Here is a 15036-nt window from a genome sequence, read left to right as displayed (position 1 = left end):
AGAGTAAATAAGGTTATGTAAAGGTTGCTACTCCCTCCTGATTACCGTATTAACCACTCGTTTCACGTGTCTCTCCTCGGGCGGGTGGTGGCTGGTCCGCTCAAGGAGTCTGAGGTGCGGGAGGTCCCTCCGCCCCCTCTGGACATTGAGGGGCCCCCGGTGTACCCCTGGATTTGAGACGTTGGGTGGGGGGCCTTCAGTACCTCGTGGAGTGGGAGGGGTACGGTCCGGAGGAGCGGTGCTGGGTCCCGGTGAAGGATGTCCTTGATCCCTCCCTGATTTCCACCGCCGCCATCCGGATCCTCCTGGCCGTCCCCTAGGCCGTTGTCAGCGCACTGCTGGAGCTGCACGTGAAGAGGGGGGGTATTGTCACGACTTCCTCCGAAGCTGCCTCCTCTCCTTGTACAGGCAGGCTTTGGCGTTCATCGTCACCGGCCTTCTAGCCACTGCCGCTACTCTTATCATCATTCCAGTTGTTTTGTCTTGTTTTTTACACACACCTGGTTCATATCCCCTCATCAGTCCCTGTATAAGTATTCCCTCTGCACCCCATGTCTTTGTGTGTGATTGTTTCCATGTGGAGGTGTCGATACCTCAGTGTAGCATTATGTACTTTATCGCCGGGATATTCACCCGTGTGTTTTGTTTTTCCCAGTGCGCCGTTAAGTCGCACTGCAGTTGTTTTACGCATTGCTGCTAACCACTGTATTGGTCAAATAAACCTTTATTCTGTGATTTATACCTCCTGCACCTGACTCCGTCCAAATCACCCGCTACAATAAAACAGTATATTCATGATTAACAATATGTAATTGCCTGCATGTATTTGTGTCTACGTCATGATTGACTCCATGTAGTCCATATTGATGGGCTACACTATCCTCCCTCCATCTCCCCGGGGACAGAAAGACCTATAAGGCTATCACTTTACCTTCATGGTCATTCTCACTTAACCCTGTGTCACTCTGCAATACAGCGGAGGAATGTGTGACTTTCTCTTGCCTTCTTTCACTTTTCACAACTGCCTCTCCTGGGTGTATAGGAAGCACATATTAACCGAAAGGTGGTTTTAGCATCCCCCTCCAAGGGTTTCAATGGTTGAGACCAACAGCTGTTTCATTGTAAGGTCATTCAATTAGTATACTTTTGATTTTATACACTGCCATTGCAAATTGCACTGATTTGATCGGAGTTCAAATTGAGAGACATGATTACGTGGGATAAACCACTCAACACTCTCCGCAAAAAAAAATGCAACACAGAATGTCCAAAATCAGAACGGAGTAAATGCTGCGGATTCACATGACATTGATGGAGGTCAAACAAACATGCCCCTCTCAGTGCAGCAGTGGGCAATACTATTTATGTCAATCAGCAGTGATTCAACAATCATATTTGACATGTAAAGTGTCTATCCAAAGGAGAGCAGCGAGTGCACGCACACACACACACCCTCTCTCCTGACATGACACCACTGGAATAACTTTACACTCCCAAGTGATGATGTTTGCACATACATACAGTAGCCTACAAACCCCAGCCCCTCCCAATGTAACGCATACAGCAGCACCTTTCAAGAGAAGTTTCCTCACATGTTCTGTGATATTTAGCATCTTTTAAAAAAGGGAGCATCACAGCATCGTTTTCATCAACCATGTGGACAACAGATATGCATCAGGGATGGACAACTGGTGGGCCGCGGGCGGATCAATTTCCAAAAATGGGGCCCTCTACCATTAAAAAATATATATATATTAGGGGTCTCAACTTACTGTTGAGAGTTAGAATAGTAGAATACGCAAGGTTCAATTTCAAGTTTGTCTCTTGGTATGTTAGTCACTGACAGTCACTCAATTAGCCATGTCAGCGGGGGGAAAAAATGATTGGTAAGTTAGTCTAGCCAGCTATCTAAACTTCTAGTAATCATGTCCGAATACCAAACGGGCACACAGGGCAGGTTTGTTAGTCACTCTCTCAGATATCATATTAGCATTGCATAAGTCATGGCAAAATGTGTAGAATTGCAGGAAATTTGCTTTAAAAAGGCTAACATTTCTCTCCACCTCATAGCAAAATGAGTAGAATTGCAGGAAATTTGTTATAACATTTCAAAAATGTATCTCCGCCACATAGCAAAGTGTTAGAATTGCAGAAAATTGACTTTAAAACGTAAATGTTTCTCTCCGCCATTAAGACAGGGGCCAGTAAAATGTTTTGCCCGTAAGGTGGGGTGACCCACCAACCAAATCTTGCTTAGGGCCCCCAAAAGGCTACTGGTATAATGCATTTAGGTAAGATAGTTAAGTAGTTTAACTGCACAAATAGATTGCATAAATCAGTTGACCGCATATGTGGTGGGAATGGATGTGGGTACACAGACCCGCGAGCCACTGCGGCCCCTCCTGATGAATTCAGAGTTTTGGCATACATGGACCACCTCTCCCAATCTCTTTGGAAGATAAGTAGCCTAGATTAGATAAGGAAGTTTAAGGCAGACATTGAATATTGAAAATGGGAGTCCTGGAGAGTGTAGGTAGCTGAACAGATATCTTCATAAATGAGCAGACAACATAACTAAGGGCAAGGTGAACAAGTGCTCGTCTGAAAAGCATCCGAAATCACACTTCCATGATGAGCTGAAATGTCTGCTCTGTGTGCCTATGTCATGTAAATAATAAAACGTCACAAAACATAACTTGCAAAAAAATTGCTTACACAACTCATGAACCCGACACTTCTAAAAGGCTGTAAAGTAGGCACCATCTCTGCAGATAATAATGCGAGAAAAAGTCTAAATGCTACTTACTATATATCCCGGCTGAAGAATTCAAAAGCCTCGGTAACTGTAATTAAATGACAAAAGGGAGAATAAATTATGTGATTGAATTATACACTCATGTCGACAAACTGGGATTTATCAATTGTGTTAGCCTGACCTCTTTCTAAGCGACGCAAAGGACCACTTACCAAGGCGTCCAGATACAATTCCGTAGGAAATCCAGAGGAGTCCTATCTTCCTTCTCTCCAGTCAGAAAACAGCAATGCTTTCTTATTCCAAATACAGGCCCCAAGTGAACTGAAAGAGAGAAGACACCAAAACAGCCACAACAAATTCCGTTAGAATCGGGGTTCCCAAAAAAAGTAATAAAATGAACATTTGTGCAGCAAAAAAAAAATGCTATTCATAATAAAGGGTGAGGAGGAGAGTAGGTACCTACTCCGTTTCTCGCTGTCGAAAGAGACAATGAGAGCGGTAATGAGACAGACAGAAAAGTGAGAGCAAAGCTTCTTTTAGAAAGCCAGCGCTACTGCTGTCAAATTGTAGCCTACCACTCCTGGCAATGGCTGGAAAGCGAGCGGCTCCGAGCGCGCGAGCCAGAGAGGAGAGGGGAGGGGTGCGCGGGGAAGAAAGCATCCCAGATAAGATGCTTTCCACACACACACGCACACGCATGCATTTCTCTATCTTGCCACTTGATGGCCGGCTAGTAGAGCAACAAACTCGGGTAGGATTTGTTCTCCCCTTCCCTAAATATCTGTCAACGATCCGCAGACAATAAATTGTTAGGCCTATCTCTTGATTTCTATGTCGAGAATAAATCCATTAGAAATTGATTGGTTACGCATATAAAACGTCTCCCACGGCGGCGCACTGTGCTTGTTTCGCTAAAACATTGGCATAAAGCAGATATTTGAACTTGGGAGGCAAACTGCTTGTTCAACCTTTGCGCGCACCTGTCCTGGGCAATTAACCAGCGTGCAACCTGCAGAATTATTCACGTGATATTAATTTAGTTGAAAATGTGTTTTAAAATGTAGAATCAAATCCAATACAGCTACAGTATATCTTATTGGCCCTATAAAGCACTATAATGATCATCAGATATTGGAGTTTGTGTGTGTATCTCAGTGTTTGGGTTTAAATGTGTATGATAATGTGCTTATTCAAAGAGGGAAGGATGATGTTAAATAAATTATTTACATGTATGATATATACGTTTAACTTAATTATGATATACCCTTAGAATCTTATAAGAATATAACTTCAATGTCTCATCTGCTTAGTTCAACTGCCGTACCCCATCAGAACCCAACATAATATTTTTTTACTCTATTTTTGCAAACAATGTTATTGTAAACAAACACATGGTTAAAACTATCATTTTGAATTTATGGATGGCCAGTCCTTGCATCCATAGCTCTGTCTATGAATTTGAGAGCGGTTAAATTTCCCCAGCCCCATTCCTCAGCTGTTTACCAAATCAATGTCCTCTACTTGATGGTCAAGTCAAGTAGAGGACACCTTTAATTGATGTGAAATCGAGGCAGTGGGGCAGAAAACACAGATTACAGTATCGATACCTCACCCACTCATACATTTCACATGGTTAAAGGTTACCAAACTAGGGAGCCCTGGTACCAAGTCATGGAGATGTTTCACCCTTACGGAAAGATATTGGGTGCTTTGGGAGTTTGTTAACATGTCCATCCATTGGCTCCATGGCAACGAGGGTCGATGTTACCTTTGTATTCACAGCCCAAAGTTGCACTCTCCATTTGCAAGAACTGCATTCCAAAAGTACTCTTGACCTTTTGTGGATGTGTTGTGACTAGCGAAAGGATCATCACATGTATGCATGTATTCCCCCGGGGAATGATGGCACCTGTGGAAGTGTCATGTTGTCCATGTGATTTGAATATAATGTTTTCTTCCAGACAGATAGCAGGACAATGAGCATGGATATGATTTTTGTTTTGACTGGAAATGAAATGTACAGAGTGTACCTTTAACCCAGTCCCTTATTTTCTGCTCACAAACACAGACAGTTGCAGACACAGTCATGGCAAAATTGAAAATGCAATCTTAATTCCATCAGCTGTTGTTTTGACAAAGTGGGTGAAAGTGGGGGGGGGACAATTATTTTTTAAATTGTTATTGTGTAATGCATCACTTTGCAACGTATAACTCATGGCTGCATTGATCTATGTAACCTATAGCCTTTCATTCTATTGACTCTGAGGAGCTTTACCACTCTCACTGTGACATTCACACAGGAGATGAGACTGTGAAACAAAACAAACTGATAATTGGGTGTGAGGTTGAATTGGATTAAAATTCACATAAACAAATTTTTTAAAAACAGAACAAATGAAAAGCATTTGCATTATTTTGAAACCTCAGGTAAATTCAACATTTTACTGCAAAAATATATATTGGGTATCAGCCAGAGTAATGCTGTATACACTCTTAGAAAAAAGGTGCTATCTTAACCTAAAAGGGTTATTCGGCTGTCCCCATTGGAGAACCCTTTGAAGAACCCTTTTTGGTTCCAGGTAAAACCCTTTTGGATTCTATGTAGAACCCTTTCTACAGAGGGTTCTACATGGAACCCAAAAGGGTTCTACCTGGAACCCAAAAGGGTTATCTTATGGGGACAGTTGAAGACCCCTTTTGGAACCCTTTTTTTCTAAGAGTGTACTGTACACTGTCTGTCGAAGTTGAGTGGGTGAAACTCAGTGTTGTTCAATGCAATTTCTGCATGTGACATCCATTCTGGTCTATACGGGAACAAGGTGATGGTTATGAGTCATCAATATTATTCTTGGACACTTGAATCATATGGAACATTCGTTTTTCCACAGTTTCAAGGGGTACATGTTCTGTGACTCTGCCAGTCTTGACTCCTCTTGTGATTTCTCCTGGATTACAGTACAAAAAGGATTTGCATATTTTGTTTGGCTAGGAATTCATTAGAACCAATCCTACAGTGTGTGCTACGTTTGAGTGTGTGTAACTTTGAGTGTCTTCAATTTCTTTCTTTTTTTTGGGATGGGAAGGTCATTGAATATTCATTGGTGTAAAATGCTGAATTTTTTTGTTTGCTGATATAGTGTGGACCACTGTATATGGGCATAACGGATGGGGGTGGGTGAGGAGAAGAGGGAGAGGGTAGTACAGTACTGTCACAGATCCCCCCGGTTCTGCTGCTCAGTCCGTTCACCAGTTCCGGAGGTCTACGTCACCGGCTTTCTAGGCGTCACTGACATAGGTCATTACCACCAACCCCGGACTGTCTTGTCTCATTACGCACACCTGGTTCCCATTCCCCCTGATTAGTATGTGTATATATGTGTCCTCTGTTCCCCATTGTCCTTGTCGATTATTGTCCCATGTCCGTTGGTCTCGTGAGTACCGTGTATTGTGCTCTGGTTGTTTACGGGTCTCGTCCCGTGTATTGTGTAGAGTGTCGTGACGTGACTTACTTTAATGTATGACTGTTATTTATCGAATCACCTAATTATGTTTAATTGTCATTCGATTAAATTAATCATGTAACAATTAACTCATTAGGAATTTTGGGGCTCCATGGAATAAGTTGTTTAATGAGTTACCATATCCCGAATTAAACTCTTAGAATATACAGGTATATATGTTATACATATCGATAACAGTCACTTATTAAATAATTACCTCTTATCAGTCTCATTCTGAACGTCGCATAATCCTTGAACCTGCAAGAACCCTAACCTTATTGATGAATCAGCAATACACAAATTGGCTTAATTATTTATTTACTAAATAACTAAATAATAACACAATACAAACACACACACACACATAAGTTATTGATTACTAACGTAATACAATGAAAACAGGTCCCTAGTGGACTGGACTAACAATAGCATGAATGTTTGGGTAAAAGGAGGGTCAGAGTGGAAGGGAGAGACAGAGATTCAAACTATCGTGGTTACTTTGGAAACTACGCTCATGGAAATACAAATGCTTAAAACCCCACTAAACGCTAATTCGGATAAAAAATGCAACATGTATTTACTTGTAGCTGTCCTCGATAGTTGAGTTGATGATGTAAGATTCTGGTTTGCCCACCAGAGATCCCAATGTCCTTGGTAGAGTTTCTGGTCGTAGTGGGATATAATGGATACTTCAGATGTACCAGCGGTTATCAGAGAGGGATTGTCCTTTCCAACTTGTGTCTTTAGTGAAAGTTCTCTAGACGACTATACATGCCAGCTGCAGACTGAAATGATATAAAGTCTAGTGCATTGTCTTCTTCTTCACTTCGTGTAGAGGTTGAGAGTTGCAGAGTTTCTTCATTTCAAATGTGTGGACTAACGTCTCACGTTTTCTGGTCTTTCTGGTCTAACCATTTTGTAACATGTAGCTTCAGCTTCACGCTTCTTGGTCTTGTAGAAATTCAACCATTTGCAACATCCAGCTTATACCGTAGTATGCTTGGTCTTCCTTTGGTAATGGAGTTGTAGTTTTAAACCATTTTGTAACGTTTGGCTCACGCTTCACGTCTGCTGGTCTTCTAGAGTGTGAACCATTTTAAGCCATGGGCTTCCTGGTCTGGTAGAAATTCAACCATTTGCAACATTTAGCTCACGCTTCACGTCTGCTGGTCTAATGTTAAAATGTTTTTCAAGGCTTTTTATACACTCGGGGTAAAAGGGGCGTTCCATCATGTTTGTGGTCATCTGGGCGTGGCCACTCACTGAGAACAAATCAATATGGAAAACAATAATCTCATCTAGAATGCTAAAATCACATTGTATCTTCACAAAAGTATTATTATACTTAATCATTCGTTTTATACAACAATTGGGAAGTGTACACCCCCAGAGATACAGTTATGTTGTTCCACCGTCTTTAATGACATCACAACATAGTAACGAATTGAATATGATTGTTCTTTAAGTCCCTACCGACCATTACCCACATTTTTTAAAGTAGGAATATTGTTTCATTATGCACTTTTGGATGTTGGAGTCTTGGCGGGAAGACTTCCTTTGTTAACAAAGGGGTCCTTTCTCCCAATACTTCATGGCAAGGAAGAGAAAGTCTGCACAGTATTTACGACCGGTCATAAAACTGCCCCCAGGAAAGGGGGTGTTCAAACCTTTGCCTAGCCGGCATGTTTGATCCTCAACCCATGAGGGCAAGTCAAGACAAGAGGTTACACCTCACTCTTTGTTTGGGTTACATCCCTTTTGTATATACAGTGCCTTGCAAAAGTTTTCATCCCCCTTGGCATTTTTCCTATTTTGTTGCATTACAACCTGTAATTTAAATATATTTTTATTTGGATTTCATGTAATGGACATACACAAAATAGTCCAAATTGGTGAAGTGAAATGAAAATAATTACTTGTTTCTAAAAATGCTAAAAAATAAATAACGTTCATCAATGAGCTTGACGCCTTGATAAGTTCCTTTCCTGAGGATGGCTCACCCCTCACATTTCTGGGTGACTTCAACCTCCCTACGTCTACATTTGACTCATTTCTCTCTGCCTCCTTCTTTCCACTCCTCTCCTCTTTTGACCTCACCCTCTCACCGTCCCCCCCTACTCACAAGGCAGGCATTACGCTTGACCTCATCTTTACTAGATGCTGTTCTTCTACTAATCTCACTGCAACTCCCCTCCAAGTCACCGACCACTACTTTGTATCCTTTTCTCTCTCGCTCTCCTCCAACACTACTCACTCTGCCCCTACTCAGATGGCAATGCGCCGTCGCAACCTTCGCTCTCTCTCTCCCGCTACTCTCTCCTCTTCCATCCTATCATCTTTTCCCTCTGCTCAATCCTTCACCCTCCAATCTCCTGATTCTGCCTCCTCAACCCTCCTATCCTCCCTTTCTGCATCCTTTGACTCTCTATGTCCCCTATTCTCCCGGCCGGCTCGGTCCTCCCCTCCTGCTCCGTGGCTTGATGACTCATTGCGAGCTCACAGAACAGGGCTCCGGGCAGCCGAGCGGAAATGGAGGAAAACTAGACTCCCTGCGGACCTGGCATCTTTTCACTCCCTCCTCTCTACATTTTCTTCATCTGTTTCTGCTGCTAAAGCCACTTTCTACCACTCTAAATTCCAAGCATCTGCCTCTAACCCTAGGAAGCTCTTTGCCACCTTCTCCTCCCTGCTGAATCCTCCTCCCCCTCCCCCCTCCTCCCTCTCTGTGGATGACTTCGTCAACCATTTTGAAAAGAAGGTTGACGACATCCGATCCTCGTTTGTTAAGTCAAATGACACTGCTGGTCCTGCTCACACTGCCCTACCCTATGCTTTGACTTCTTCCTCCCCTCTCTCTCCAGACGAAATCTTGCGACTTGTGACGGCCGGCCGCCCAACAACCTGCCCGCTTGACCCTATCCCCTCCTCTCTTCTCCAGACCATCTCCGGTGACCTTCTCCCTTACCTCACCTCGCTCATCAACTCATCCTTTACCGCTGGCTATGTCCCTTCCGTCTTCAAGAGAGCGAGAGTTGCACCCCTTCTCAAAAAACCAACACTCGATCCCTCTGATGTCAACAACTACAGACCAGTATCCCATCTTTCTTTTCTCTCCAAAACTCTTGAGCGTGCCGTCTTTAGCCAACTCTCTTGATATCTCTCTCAGAATGACCTACTTGATCCAAACCAGTCAGGTTTCAAGACTGGTCATTCAACTGAGACTGCTCTTCTCTGTGTCACGGAGGCTCTCTGCACTGCTAAAGCTAACTCTCTCTCCTCTGCTCTTGTCCTTCTAGACCTGTCTGCTGCCTTTGATACTGTGAACCATCAGATCCTCCTCTCCACCCTCTCCGAGCTGGGCATCTCCGGCGCGGCTCACTCTTGGATTGCGTCCTACCTGACCGGTCGCTCCTACCAAGTGGCGTGGCGAGAATCTGTCTCCGCACCACGTGCTCTTACCACTGGTGTCCCCCAGGGCTCAGTTCTAGGCCCTCTCCTATTCTCGCTATACACCAAGTCACTTGGCTCTGTCATATCCTCACATGGCCTCTCCTATCATTGCTACGCAGACGACACACAACTAATCTTCTCCTTTCCCCCTTCTGATAACCAGGTGGCGAATCGCATCTCTGCATGTCTGGCAGACATATCAGTGTGGATGACGGATCACCACCTCAAGCTGAACCTTGGCAAGACGGAGCTGCTCTTCCTCCCGGGGAAGTACTGCCCGTTCCATGATTTCGCCATCACGGTTGACAACTCCATTGTGTCCTCCTCCCAGAGTGCGAAGAGCCTTGGCGTGACCCTGGACAACACCCTGTCGTTCTTCGCTAACATCAAGGCGGTGACCCGATCCTGTAGGTTCATGCTCTACAACATTCGGAGAGTACTACCCTGCCTTACACAGGAAGCGGCACAGGTCCTAATCCAGGCACTTGTCATCTCCCGTCTGGATTACTGCAACTCACTGTTGGCTGGGCTCCCTGCCTGTGCCATTAAACCCCTACAACTCATCCAGAATGCCACAGCCCGTCTGGTGTTCAACCTTCCCAAGTTCTGAATAGTTATGCACGCTCAAGTTTTCTATTTTTTTGTCCTATTTCTTGTTTGTTTCACAATAAAAAATATTTTGCATCTTCAAATTGGTAGGCATGTTGTGTAAATGAAATTATACAAACGCCCCCAAAATTAATTTTAATTCCAGGTTATAAGGCAACAAAATAGGAAAAATGCCAAGGGGGGTGAATACTTTCGCAAGCCACTGTATATACGTGTTTGTGTTGGGTGGAGTAATAAAACCCCTAATACGTATTCCTCAGCCTGTCTTCTAATCATTATACAACGTGACAAGTACTTGCCCCTATGAAGCTATCATTAGCTCTCACCAGATTAGTGAGAGAGCTAACCACGGTCTGGCCTTTCCCAGTGTAGAAATTATGAGCTTTCAGACACATTGCGAGAGACTTTATTATTACAAGTCCACTGTGAAACACCTGAAACACAGATATACAGTGGGGGTCAGAAATTATTGACACCCTTGATAAAGATAAGCAAAAATGACAGTAGGAATTAAATAATTAAAATACTGAGCTATATTGCATGTAAAAAAAGGGGGAAATTATATTATTTGATACGAATACAATTGCTCAGATAAAGGGATTTGTTTAACAAGTAATAATTTACCTTTCAGTACCTCACATTGTGAGGATAACAGCACTGAGCCTTTTTCTCAAATGTTTTATGAGTTGGCGAACACATTGGGAGGGATCTTAGACCATTCCTTCATACAAAATATTTCCAGATCCTTGATATCCTTCGTCTGCACTTATGGACTGCCCTCTTCAATTCAAACCACAAGTTTTCAATTGGGTTCAAGTCCGGAGACTGAGGTGGCCATTGCAAAATGTTTCTTTGTGGATTTTTATTTGTGTTTGAGATTGTCTTGCTGGAAGATCCACTTCTGGCCAAGTTTCAGCCTCCTGGCAGAGGCAACCAGGTTTTTGGCTACAATGTCTTGGTACTGGGTAAAGTTGATGATGCCATTGACCTTAACAAGGGTCCCAGGACCAGTGAAAGTAAAATAGCCCCATAACAGCAAAGTTCCACAACCATATTTTACAGTAGGTATGGGGTTATTTTCTGCATTCTCATTTCAACGCCAAACCCAATACTGGTGTGCATGGCCAAAGAGCTCTATTTTAATGTCATCCAACAAATGTAAATGCCTGGAGTTTGCTAAATGACATTGGAACTTGGATTGGAACCGGTGCTTTGGTCAGATGACAGATGACAATAGAGCTCTTTGGCCATGCACACCGTATTATAATAATAATATGCCATTTAGCAGACGCTTTTATCCAAAGCGACTTACAGTCATGCGTGCATACATTTTTTTTGTGTATGGGTGGTCCCTGGGATTGAACCCACTACCTTAGCGTTACAAGCGCCATGCTCTACCAGCTGAGCTACAGAGGACCACAATTTGTATTAGTTGATTTACAATGTTGAATTGTTGATTTAGAATGGGAATATGTACCCAAATACATTTAAATAAATACAAATCTAGCAAAATGAAGTTAATTTTTTTATCTAAAATGCAATGCCCAAATGCCACCGTAATTCAAGAACGACCCACATGCGCAGAACGTAAGGTGGTTTAGGGACAATGTGTCCTGAATAAAGGTAACGCAGCCACTCTGTATTTTAAAAGCATGTAGGACATTTTGAAACACTGCCACCAACACATTTACAGTAGAACTATGTTCAAATAAATTACAAAGATGTGAACATTATGCTGTATGCTAATGAGGTCTCGCGAAGATAACCCCCAACCATTGTTATGCATTTCAGCTAATGGTGAGGCAATCGTTGGCGACAGACAGTTCTCCAGGTTAATCCCTGATGATGTGGATGCTATGGTGAGAGATGAATGTGACGGCCGGGACATCATAGACAGTCTTAATTAAGCTTGAGACAAAGGAAGCCAGATATGCTTGAGGAGAGTACCCGTCCCTACTTATTAGATAGCTGCAATGGGTACTGATATCACACACTGGCAGTTACTCCACAAATGCAAATTAACTTCTGTCCATTCCAGTCATTATGCTGGACTAGAAACATTGTAGTAATGTTTGGAGAATATTGTCCTCAAATTATCTCACAACTGAATGGGCACCATGGAAATGTGAAATGCTGTCTAAACCGGCTTTTTAATTTCAACTCTGCTTTTTTTTTTTATCACAAATGAGTGAATAGTTGTTATCAGTTGCTAAATTAATGAGAAGGAAAAAATTGTAAACCTTGGCAGAATATGTTTACGAGTGGCGCAGCGGTCTAAGGCACTACATCGCAGTGCATGAGGCATCACTACAGACCCGGGTTCGATCCCAGCCTGTGTCACAGTCAGCCGTGACCGGGAGAGGCAGAGCACAATTGACCCAGAGTCGTCCGGGTTAGGGGAAGGTTTGGCCGGCCGTGATTTCCTTGTCCGATCGCGCTGTAGTGACTCCTTGTGGCGGGCCGGGTGCCTGCAAGCTAACGTTGGTCAACCAGCTGGACGGTGTTTCCTCCAACACATTGGTGTGGCTGGCTTCCGGGTTAAGCGAGCAGTGTGTCAAGAAGCAGTGTGGCTTGGCAGTTTCGGAGGACGCATGGCTCTCGACCTTCACCTCTCCAAAGTCCGTAGGGGAGTTGCAGCGATGGGACAAGACTGTAACTATCAATTGGGGAGAAAAAGGGGTAAAAGTACAAAATAAGAATATGTTTACATGCTCTGGATAGTACCTTGGGCTAAAACTTGTGGAATTTCCAAGTGCCACATGGCATCCATATGACATGGTACTACCAGGTCAACAAACACATACGGTCCTTTTTTATAACAATACATGATAAGATTTGCATGCTACATGCACTGGCAATTAAAACAATACATGTTTCCCTCTGTCTCTTCTCTTTCGACCTCAAGGAATCCCTGCCATCTCTGTGATGTGTCTCTCTAAGTAACTGGCAACTTTGGTTTATTTAACTTCCCCCGTTTCCAAATGACATTCGGCGAAGGTCACACTCCATCCATTATCTGCCAGCTTATTATAAAATCTCTAATGACTGACAATAAATGCTTAGAAGTCAAAAATCTGTGCATGTGGAATGAACACCTAAGAAGCTTCGACCTCATTAGGATTCCGCCCGCTCCTACAGATACCTAATTATCGCTGTGTCACGTGCTACTCGCATATGAGGTCAGGCCTGATGTATCAAACCAACACTACTCCAGTCCAGCCTTTGTCCCTACTGACGTTATTGAAAATAAATGGTTGATATGTCTCCCTTTCACCCTAATGAGCATTGAAACAGTTTTAAATAAGGGCATCTGAATATTATATATACCCATATTGAATCTCTATGACCACCCCCCGTTCATCCTCTCGGCGGCCACTAAGCCTAGTTATCAGGCCATGTGCATCTCGTCTTTGAAAAACGATTTTTGCAAGCATTTACGGATGGCCTCTCACTCTCCCTGTCTGCTTGGCTACTGTAAGCCACTCCTATTAAATAGCTTACTGCACAGTAAAGTAAGTGTGCTCCCGCAGGAGTGATTTTTAAGAGGCGATCTCAATCAGTCTTCAATAATTAACATGGCTTACATTCAGTAAATAAATTCTGGGCCGCTTTTGTAGAAGCGGGTAGACAAGACCCAGACGGAGTGCTATTAGGGTGAAAAGCATATGGCAAACGGTCCGCAAGCGCATCAGTGCAAAATCATACCTCACATAGGGGCCATCAACGCAATTGAGGCTTAGGAAAAATGTAAGAGGGTAAAATAGTGCTAAAATACCACGATCATACAGTTTGTTGATAGCATACAGTACCAACAAAAATAAATAAGTAATATTTTCAAATACATTTCAGATAAATTGTAGCTGTTATACAGTCCTGATTAGTAATGAAATAGTAGTATACAAAGTTGTGTCTTGGGGATGTTCTTTTGGAAACACCAACAGTTCATGATGACACTGAATGCAGCCTCAGAAGCAGCCCATACCTTTGGTGAAGCAATATGTTGAGGCCTCTGTACCCAGCAGAGACCCCACTGTCTATTTATAACGGGGCAAGCCTTTGACGGGCTTTCATGTTGACCTCTCCTGAGTCTGCCTGCATCAACAACATACAGTGAGGGAAAAAAGTATTTGATCCCCTGCTGATTTTGTACGTTTGCCCACTGACAAAGACATGATCAGTCTATAATTTTAATGGTAGTGTCACGGACGTTGAAGGATGGGTCAGACCAAGGCGCAGCGTGAAATGCATACATGTTTATTTATCAAAATAAACACAGGAACAAAACAACGTAACGTGAAGTCCTCAGGCTGAACACAATACAAGCCTATACACGGAACAAGATCCCACAACTAATGATAACAAACAGGCTACTAAAGTATGATCCCCAATCAGAGACAATGAGCAACAGCTGCCTCTGATTGGGAATCACACCCGGCCAAACATAGAAACACAAAACCTAGAATGAGAACATAGAAATAATAACATAGATCTCCACACCCTGACTCAACATACAAGAGTCCCATAAGTCAGGGCGTGACAGGTAGGTTTATTTGAAAAGTGAGAGACAGAATAACAACAACAAAATCCAGAAAAATGCATGTCAAAAATGTTATAAATTTATTTGGATTTTAATGAGGGAAATAAGTATTTGACCCCTCTGCAAAACATGACTTAGTACTTGGTGGCAAAACCCTTGTTGGCAATCACAGAGGTCAGACGTTT

General features: G+C 43.0%; 1 protein-coding gene across 29 annotated transcripts in view; it reads right to left on the bottom strand.

The window, feature by feature from the left end:
* LOC121572096 (receptor-type tyrosine-protein phosphatase delta-like) overlaps positions 1-3332 on the bottom strand; it is a 668511-nt gene extending 665179 nt beyond the window's left edge. For 28 of the 29 annotated variants that reach the window (XM_045221719.1, XM_045221730.1, XM_045221722.1 and 25 more), the window contains exons 1-3: positions 3219-3332; positions 2968-3076; positions 2807-2843 (exon numbers count right to left, since the gene is read on the bottom strand). The gene's annotated coding sequence lies outside the window, so the exon portion shown is untranslated. Of the gene's footprint in view, positions 1-2806; positions 2844-2967; positions 3077-3214 lie in introns of all 29 variants that reach the window. The other variant, XM_041884003.1, reaches the window with a different exon arrangement.
* Positions 3333-15036: the final 11704 nt, after the last annotated feature.

This window comes from Coregonus clupeaformis, chromosome 8, assembly GCF_020615455.1.
Source record: "Coregonus clupeaformis isolate EN_2021a chromosome 8, ASM2061545v1, whole genome shotgun sequence".
Classification (NCBI taxonomy): domain Eukaryota; kingdom Metazoa; phylum Chordata; class Actinopteri; order Salmoniformes; family Salmonidae; genus Coregonus; species Coregonus clupeaformis.
The sequence above is the reverse complement of the archived record's forward strand: the minus strand, read 5'-3'. Positions and strand labels throughout refer to the sequence as shown.